General features: G+C 36.4%; 1 non-coding gene and 1 pseudogene across 1 annotated transcript; both read right to left on the reverse strand.

The window, feature by feature from the left end:
• Positions 1–863: 863 nt before the first annotated feature.
• LOC114628472 lies at positions 864–1,280 on the reverse strand (annotated as a pseudogene).
• Positions 1,281–4,624: 3,344 nt separating this feature from the next.
• On the reverse strand, positions 4,625–4,755 carry LOC114628488. The gene has a single exon (XR_003712479.1). It is a non-coding gene; the product is annotated as a small nucleolar RNA SNORA17 (small nucleolar RNA).
• Positions 4,756–10,501: the final 5,746 nt, after the last annotated feature.

A 10,501-nucleotide genomic window follows, 5' to 3' on the forward strand; every position in this document is an offset into this window, starting at 1 on the left:
AAATGGATCCCCAGACAGAGTTATTAAATTAACAGACTGGCAAGCCAAAGACAGGTAAGATTCTGCTCAGAGCCTTACCAACCCAAGACATATGTGCATTGCTTTTGATAATGCATATTCCATGATGGGGAAAGAAGGCATTCTTGTCAGAATGACCTAAGACAGGCTCAGTCTTGTTAATGAAATAAAAAAGGAGGAGAGGCTGAGAGCCATTTGGGGCTGCTTGGCAAGAATGTGACATTGTCCAAGACAAGAAAGTAGGCTTCAGGCAGGAATCTGACATTAGGCTAGAACAAAGAAATAATTTCAAGTAGGTACCCTGCATCTTTTTATTTGAGAATTGTTATCATTTATGGTGAGACAAATTAATGATCAATGATTGTCAGCTCCTGTTATTTTTATATTATTGTTGGTATTAAAGTGTGTGTGTGGGTTTAGCTTCTTTTGGTTTTGTTGGTGTGGCATTATTCATTTTTGAGACAGGGTTTTGCTCTGTATCCCAGACTAGCCTCCAACTCTTTCAGATTCCTACTTCAGCCTCCCAGATGCTGGATTGCAGCCTGAGTGCAGTCATCTGGGATCTCTGTTGCTTGCAGGATGGTCAACAGTCTCCAGATACTGAATAAACAAGTCAAAGTCCAGGGGATCAACTGCAAGTGTTCTGGGTCTGGGGTCTTTTTGTAAAGACAGGGAAAATGACTTGTAGCAGTTACCTGTCAGAGCTGGAGATTAGCAGTGCTACTGCCTTGAAGGACGTCTCACATTTTTTCCAAAAATATATTTATTTTTAAAAACAAAAAATCAGGTGAGCTTTCTGCAGTCCAATTCTCTAGGAACAAGCCAGAATTTGGCTTCCTATCAGAAAGGTTGGACAGCAATAATTTCACACAGAAGTTATCTCCCCCTACAGGAGACTGAAAACATTCTGCTTGGTTGCACACACTTAATTTTCTAAGTCTGGTTTGTACTTCTGTCATCATTGTATTCTGTCCCAGGGGTCTGGCATGCAAGAGAATCCATCTCTAAAATTCAAAGTTTCCAAACTGAGATGTGCGGTTGTTGGTCTTGAGTTGGGGTTTATAACCAATTCTATCATTAAGCATTTGTTCCCAGCTCTTGGGGTGACTGCTGAGCCCAGCAGCTCCTTCTCCATCACTGGTTCCTATACCCTCCACATCTTCCTTCTGTTTCTTACGGGCCTCCAGGTCCTTTTGAATTCTCTCAAATTCCTCAATGTTGTTGAGCTTGAGCTCCAGGTGAGTCGGTTTTCGTCGCAGCATATTGAAGTCAACCAGGACTTGAGAGGAGCCAGGCCCAGTGAGCTATAGGCTCTTTTCGGCCCTCTTCAGCTTCCCAGAACCTCAACTCCCACCATGACTCCATTGCTGCACAGGCATTTATTTCTTTATGCAAAGGGATTTCTCTCCTATTGTTTTGTTGAAGTTTATTTTTCTGAACCTTTGATTTGGGAGTCTTATCCTTTTTCCCTTCCTGTTATGCTTAGGTTTGATCTTTACACAGTGTTTCAAATTTCTTGTATTTTTGTTAGAAACTTTTAACTTTAGCATTTTCTTTGTTTGATTTATCAATTTCTTCTATGATATCTTCTATGGTATCTCCTATGTCTGAGAGTTTTTTCTTTTATCTCCCATGTTTTGTTGATGATGCTTGTGTTTGAAGATACTGTTCTCGTATCTATGTTTTCTAACTCCTTGATTGCTTTAGAATTTTTCACTGCTTTCCAGATTGTACAAAGTTTTATTTGTTTCTTTCACATATATGACTATTTTCCTGTATTTATTTATAGCTGTTTGTTTCCTCTTTAAGGGCCTGTACATGTTTGAGTGTATTTTCTGGTATTTCTTTAATTTGTTCATTTCATCTTTAAAGAACTCTACATCCTCTTAAGATTACAATTTAAGTCTTTTTTATGATTCATGTGTGTTAAGATATTCAAGGATTAGTGTCGTATTATAGCTGGGATATGGTAGTAGTATAGTGCCCTTGCTTTTGTTAATTTTATTTGCATATTGGCCTTTGCTCATCTGTTTGGTCCTTGTGTTAGTATATCTGGTAATCTGTGATGGGAGTAAGCCTCTGGGTCTGCAGTTAGAGCTGACCGTCACTGATGTCAGCAGGCCTTTGAGATTACCAATAGAGCTGGTTGTCCCTGGTGACAGCAGGGTTCCTGAGAGGCAAACAGAGTTGGGAGATCCTGATGGCTTCATGCTGCTGGTTGTTCTAGTTGGAGGCAAGCCTCTAGGGATGAAGGTAGAGCTGGTGCTCCCTGAGGGTTACAGTCTTCTATTTGTCCTGGGCAACTTCAGGGCTCCAGAGATATAGATGGAAGACTGGCTAGGGAATGGAGTGTAGATGGTGTCTAGTAGAGATTATTGCTTTTGGGTTTGTTCAGAGAGGCCAGGTGGCAAGATATTTGGGTAGGAGTCTCACCTGCTGGTCACTGATAGGTGCAGACATCTGGGATTTAGGTTAGAGATGTGGAGCAGAAGATGAAGTTTGAGGCTTTAGGAACACTCCTCCTTCTCTGATATCACAATAATGACCTTACTCTTAATATAGTTATTATTAATGGTATGCCTTTACTGTTCTGTGTAAAATGTTCTTCTCAGCTCAGTTCTATTCTGTTTAAACATTTCTGCTAAAAAGTGCCAAATTCAGTTCTTCTCTTCTCTCTTTTCATAAGTGCTTCCTCAGCACTTATACATATTTCTGAATATATGATCACATGGTAAAATGTTCACCACAAATTTATACATAAGTCCATATTATAAATTGAATAATCGTTTTACAACAAAGAATTTTTACATGCATATCTATTAGCAATACTTATGTAGCTATATGCTCATTATCTATCACAGCTCTACAGGTTCATGGAGAATTAAAAGCCATAACTAAGTTGTAGTGAAGTTTTATACAGATAAATTCAGCAAATACTTTATCTTTTGTCCTAGAACCTATAGTTGTTTCCTTTTTATGACCTTTGGTTAATGGTTTTACAACCTCTTAGAATGTATTCTGATGCCTTCTGGCTATTTCAGAAGCAATTAATTCCTGATAATAAAGATTGGCAGAATTCTTATGGCAGTTGTAACTATCAGAGAGAACCTAATAGGAATCTAAGTATAAAAGAGCTTTATAAATACTGATATAATTTTAGGAATTCTTATAGGATAATCATAAAAATTAAGAAGTCATCTATTTGTTTGTATAGCATCATTAGAAGGCAGTACATCTTTGTCATTCAGCAGACATCTGCTAAAATGTGCGAACTAATATTTAGTGATTGTTATGTATGTCTAATAATAACAAGACAAGCATATTAATAGCAGGAATCTTTCTGAAATGAATTTCTCCTGTGCTTTTCCTACTAGGAAAAATCTGTTATGTATTATAAACCAAGGCAAACACATCTCAGGAAGATCACCTGCTACCATTTAGCTTCTCCTAACAATTTATTCCTTGTTGTCTTATGATCTACTTTCAAATCTTTTTCAAGGGATGTCTTTCATCTTTGTGTTTTTTTTTAATTTCTCTCTTTCTTTCTCTCTCTCTCTCTCTCTCTCTCTCTCTCTTTCTTTCTTTCTTTCTCTTGTTTCTTCTTTGTCGACTTTTTATTGTCTTTTTTGTTAATCTTACAGCATGTACCCCACTCCCAGTCATATTTTACTCCCCTCATATCATCCTTAAAAACTTGCAAACTTGCTCCCAACAGAGAAGAAAAATCTTGTGGAATATTGCTTGTGACCCTGTTCAGGACCGTTGAGGTTGATGGTCAAAAGGTACAGAGTCTGAGGGTAAGTCAATGCCATAAACAGACTCATTTATTGCAGACACTGAGCAAATCTCTATACCCCACTCCTATAATCTCATTGGCTCTCAAGTAACCACGTGTTGTGCTGTCTTTTTCTCATTGACTCACTCCACTTCCTGATCAAGAGTCTGTGGTTTCTAACTGTGCTGCCTGATTCAGGGTTAGTGCAAGGAGAAAGTATCAGGGGCACATTTACCAGAATTGCTGCTGGTTCTGCTTAGGTTCCTCCTATGATGGAAGCTGTAGTGTGTCATAGTGTGTTCCACAGACTACACTTCTTTGCTTGTAAGTGTTCATTACAATAAGTCATTGGTCTGGTTCAAGGCTCATTGCTTCTGATATTCTACAATACAGAAATCACACTGAGACTACTCTTAGATATCCTTTGGCTTGCTTTATGTTATAGAAATCTTTCAATTTTATATCTCTAGGACTACCTCCTTCATGCACTCCTATAGTTTATTGAAGGTTTAGACATAAAGAAGGTATAGGCATATTCTGCTTCCTAAAGCCTCTTCAACACCAGACTTCTATTAATCTGGTCATCTTGGCTAGCTTCCTGTCCAAGCACCATGGCAATGGTCTGGTGGTCATCTCAGGCCCACTTCTCACTGTGGTCCATTGTCGTGACCCCGTGTGAGGGTCCTCTGACTCTGAATCATTTCTGCCCAAGGTCTGTTGTCTAAAGTGGAGTTCTTCTATTCGTTGGCAGGATGCCCATCTTGAAAGCTTTTAAGGGCCTGTTTACAAGCAGACTTGTGGGAGTCTCATACTCTCTTTTTTTTTTCAGGAAATGTTAGGCTACTAATCATTAATGTGTTCACAAGTCAGAATATTGAATGCAGACATAGTCTCTGTCCACTCTACCATCTACTGATGCACATATGACACAGAAACCATACCTGCAAAGCCTCGAGGCCAGATAATTGCTGCATTTTATGTGTATCTTTGGAACACTATTTTAATAATATATCTTATAACAGTGGAAATTGCCACAGCTGTGCTGATCAGTTCAGGGATTTCAGGCTTAAATACAATCAGTTCATGTTCCTTTCTTCTTTCCCTTACTTTCTTCTTTTCATATCTCCCTTCTTTTTCACCAATGTCTTTTTTTATATATAAAATTGCCTAGCTTTAAATATTTAAGTTTCTCAAATGCCACATTTACTATTAAGGTTGTCCCTCAGAGAAGTAGAATAATCTTCTTTGAAACTTTCTTAACTCCTATAATATTTTCCTGAATATTTATGTCAGGATTTTCTCTTTTATATGACCCAGGTTTTCTGTAGCTAGTCACAGGTAATGAAGAAATTACTGTTTCTCTTTGTTCTAGAATCTACAGCACATTGGTTCTTTCCCCAAAAAGACATTGCTCATCACTGTTCATTCATTTACACGAATGAAACCAGCAATATCACACAGACTTAACATTTTAGGTTGATAAAAAATTTATAGCAATAGACTTTTGACTGCTAATTCAGAGGATGTTTTTATGGAGTAGTGACAATCTCAACACAGAGTATAAATTAATTTTTGACACTATTGTGAGTGTACTAAAAAACACTGGGAGCTATACTTTCTTCTTTCTCTATTTTACTTTGAATTCTTTGTTTTATAATGTGAGTTCATGCTTGCTTTCAGTTTTTACAGTAATATTTAGTGTATATGATTTTTACCAAAGAGGATACATCATTATGCAAAAAGTATTTTAACACACTGTAATAAGATATTTTTCTCTGGATTATCCAAATGATCTGATAGGAAGTGGGTTTTTTTTGCCATAGATTATGATAATATTTATTGTATAAAATAAGTGTCAATGACTACACTTTCTTGTCATGAGAAAAACAAGAGAAATGTAACTCATACATTCACAAAGCTGCAAGAAATGCTCTTAAGTCCTAGGGAAAAATGTAGGCCTAACACAACTACACATAGACTTTTTGTTTTATTATTTACCTATTTCTTGGAACAAAGCTTGAAAGCACCTTATTCCCCAGCTTTCAGTACAAAGTGAAAGGCAACATTCTTTTTAGAAAAACAAGCCCAAACCCCACATGGTGGTAGAATATGTTCATTTGGCTTAGGGGACTGGCTGCTCTAGCACTGTCCCAAAAGCACTGTCCAGGTGAACGGCTATGATTCTCTTGAGACCATCAAAAGACTGTAGCCTCCAGTTTTGATATTCTTGAGTTTTGCCATCTTAGTAAGCAAATATCTTATAATCTAGCATCCTTGTATTTTTCAATATGATGTGTTAAACTTGGTAATTAAATTTATCCTGTTAAGGCACACTACTTTACCTATGATTTATACTAATATTTTACCTTCATCTTAGTCAGTATTCTATTACTATAAAGAGACACTATGATCCCACCAACCCTTATAAAGGAAAACATTTAATGGGGCTTGCTTACAGTTGGGAGCTTGGTAACATGCTGGCAGATATGGTGCTGGAGAAGTAGCCGAGAGTTCTATATCCTGATTTGCAAGCAACAGGATGAGAGAGACTCTAGGCTTTCTATCGGCCTTGAAACCTGAATGCCCACCTTACAGTGACACACTTTATCCAACAAGACCATACCTCTTAATCCTTCTCAATAAGGTTAATCCCTGAACATTAAGCATTCAAATATATGAGCCTATGATGGTCATTCTTATTCAAGGCACTACACTCCCCAGTGATATTCTAATTGTTGAGAACATAATTTCTGCCCCCACTACTACTTCCAACCCTTACCCCTCAACACTTCCTAGTAGATGTAACTTTTCTTGGATTTACTGTTAAATAAGCTCACCTTTTCTAGTTCTTCTGAACTATGGCTGCTTATTCAATTCAGTTGTTCTGGTTCAAACTCATCTCCAAGCTGACTGATTCAACCTGGGTTCTTTCAGCTTCTCACTGAATTGTTTTGCTTGGTCTCAATCTATCTCTGGAAATTCATCCTAATATTCAGGCTTTTTGGTATTCTCTGGCTTCAACTGCTTCTGCTAACCTGAACTGAACTGCATGAACTCATAAACAAACTTAATGCTACTGCAGTGTATCCATTGTACTGACTCTCAACTGACTGACTCTCTCCCTGCATTGCTCTAAAATAGTTTCTTTTTCTTTACTGTTCTCTTAAAAGTTGGGTACATCCTATCTCTTACTCATTCTGTTAAATCTGTCTATGCTTTTTTACTTAGGAAGTGTTTTTAAAATAATATCAGTTTCCTAAAAATGACAGTGTAGACGTGGAGCATGTGCTTTGTACCCAAGAATTTTTGGAGTTTTTCAATACTTTAAGGGAAGAGACTAGAAGCATGAAATACAATGAAATATCACTGTGAACACAGATTCTGAGAGAGTTGCTAAAATTAAAAAAAAATTAAGATTATGTTTACATCATTGAAAAAACTAAGCTAGAGGACTGACAGAAATGGTAGGAAGAGTCCCTTATGGTCACAGACTAGGTCAGTAAACATAAGAGGAAAAAAATTCATAAATATAGAGAGGGAAAACACATGTCAGCTGATGCAACAATAACCTGGAAGAGAATGAGAAGGCTAGTTATTCATGAAAAAGACATAGACAGACTTACCACTGACCACCAATACAATTATCAGTGATAATTGTACCAATACCACCAGGTCTGTGCACAGTGAAATACAATGCACCATGGAGTGTAAAATCACTTGTCTTTGTGATAGTCACAGACCAGCAGCTAGAAAGGTGGCAACTACTCAATACTGATAGTTCATGCCAAGGGCTGGAAAGATTCTAAGGGGATATTACTACCTTCCACCATAATGGCATCACTGAAACTCACAAACTGTAATCTCAGATGTTTGAAATAGAGAGTCAAAATCATGACTGATACATCAACAGAGTTAAATCCATTGACATCATACGGCAAGTGGGAGCATTCTAGGTTGTTATATGGAAGAAAATAATCTTCCTAATATTTTTTTACCTTACATTTATTATGCATTTTACTTTAAAACATTTTAATTTCTGTGGTTATGTTCAATGACAATATGCAACTGAAAGAATAAGAGTTTATTTCAGCTTACAACTCTCAAGTAGCTCTATACTGATAAAAGAAGTCATTGTAGAAACTCAACAAGGCAGGAACCTGGAGCAAGGAGATGATACAGGGACCACAGTGTGGTTTTCCTTACAGAATTCCTCATGAAGAATTATTCAGCCTGTTTGTTTTCTTACAGCATCCAGAGCCTAGAGGTCATGTTTTGCACTGCCCATTGTTATATGGGAGTTTCCAGAACAACCATCCATCAAAAATACTCCTGTAGTCTTGCTTCCATGCAATGTGGTAGTACCTTTCAACTACTTAATTTCCCTATTCTAAAATGACTCTAACTTCTGGGAAAGGACCAATAAACTAACTAACTAACACAAGTGACTACTTTGACTCAAACACACCACTGTTAAACAATTACCTTTCTTTAATGCTGCCCTCAGAATATCACAATAACATCAAAATAAACATGATATAACATTAAGAATCTCTGTCTTTTGTATTAAATACTTAAAATTTAAGTCCCTTAAAATAACCAATTTCTTGTAAAATATATAGTCCCTTTATAAATTCAAAATCTCTCAACTATTCTTAGACACAAAGTAAAACATCCAATACTTTTCTTCTAAGAGGGAAGCAGAGCACAGTTACATTCTAATAAAAGTAAACCCAAAGTTCAATAGTCTGGAAACTCTTGTGCCTGTGTAAAATTCTTACTTCCATTTCTTCCTTCCTTTCCAATTACAGCCATTCTTTTCAACAAATTTCACCCCTTCTTGAATATCTTTTTATGTGTGCTTGATTGAACTTAAGGAGAATAACTTGTCTGAACAATGGTGAAATCTTTCTTATTTACTTGCTAGTGAGAGTTAGGAAAAGCCAGAAAAAAGTAGCTTTCTTTTGCCTATGAATTTTTTTATCAGGGCAGCTGCTGAAGGGATCAGTACACATTTAGTGTGTCTTTCTGTTTCAAATAATTTGATCAAAAAATTGGCTGAGAAGAGTGTCCAGTGGGCTTGTGTTTTACTTGACTCCAGACACACTCCAACTGACAATCAAATTAGCCATAAAAAGTCATCATGAAAGAGAAGCAAATTCATTCATATCATGCTTAATTTCCAAATGAAAACAATAACCAAGTAATAATTTCACCTACAATAATATAGACACAATATGTATAACTATGTAGAAGCTTATATTTGCAGACTGTGAAATGATATGATAATGTTTACAATTGGATACATATATTTTAAATAAAAATTATTATATGGCTGTGAGCTTAAGGATATTGGAGTGAAGTACTTAGCTTAAGAAGGTCTCTTCACTACCATGTGTATTTAAATAAAACATTACCAATTGATGTTGTTGCTGGTGAAGATTCACAATATTTGCCTGTGAGGGGTTGGTATACAGGGAGGTTCTTGGAAATTTTATAGTTATTTCCAATTCATTCTCTCTGCTTTCTGCTTACAGTATAGGACACAACCTGTTTCTTCCTGCTGCCATGCTTGCCCTATGATGCTCTCCTTCTCCATCATGATGAACTGTTAATTCTCTCGAAGTAAAAACAGAAACTCATTATTCTGTAATTTGTTTGTGTTGTCAAAGAACAGTAAAGTAACTACTAAAAATCAGAAACACATTCTCAAATAGGAACCAAATGATTAGGAGATGAAATCAATAACAAGAAAATACTTGGTGGGAAAATAAGAATATTGGGAAATGGAGTACTTGTTTACTACAGGTAGCAGTGGAAAATAGTACAGCAACCACAAAAATCAATTTGAGGTCTCATCAAAACAAACAAAACAAAACAAGAATCTCCCAAGCAATAAAAAGAAGCCTTCTATATAACGTAGTTATATAATTCCCTAGCATGTATTCAAAGAAATATGAATCCTACAACACAGACTTGCTCTTCCACGAACATTAATGCATTATTTATAATAACCAGAAAATGAAGGCAGACTATTTGTGCATCATTTGATGACTCATTAATGAAGCAGATGTACATATACACTATGGAATTATATTTAGCTATTAACAAAAATAAAATTGTCAGACAAGTATATAGAACTGGAAATAATTTTATTGAGTAAAATATCCAAGACTTAGGGAAACAAACACATGTTCTCTTTCATGAATGGATCTTAGGTTTGAATGCTAATATGTTTGTTTATGAACTTGAGGAACTGTAGAAAACAGAAACTAGAAGACTTTTACATGTTTACAGAGACTTTGACATGGAGAGATTGTGAACATAATGGTAAATGTGGAAAGGTGATTAATGAAATAGTAACAGTTAAGTGTGGTAGGGCTTGGATAGCAAAAGAGAGGAGAAACAGTAAAGGATGTTTAACAGTATAACCTTTGAAGAAGTCATGTAAAAACCTATGCACTGTGATACTAAGGTTGTAGGATACCATGTTCTGACAGCTTTCCTCAGCTTGGCACAAAATGGAGGACTTCCTTTTCTTAGCAGGGCTTCCTCTTTTGCTTGATCTGGGAAGACTAATTCTCCCATTTCTCCCTGAGGAATGTCTCATATTCCTTGGTCAAATTACAGTTTGTATATGAAGTCTCCAGATTAAGAACTTGCTCAACAAGCACATGGGATTCCTGGAATGCTTCTCCATGCAAATGAGGC

The sequence above is a fragment of the Grammomys surdaster genome, unplaced genomic scaffold, assembly GCF_004785775.1.
Source record: "Grammomys surdaster isolate TR1022 unplaced genomic scaffold, NIH_TR_1.0 268, whole genome shotgun sequence".
Lineage (NCBI taxonomy): Eukaryota > Metazoa > Chordata > Mammalia > Rodentia > Muridae > Grammomys > Grammomys surdaster.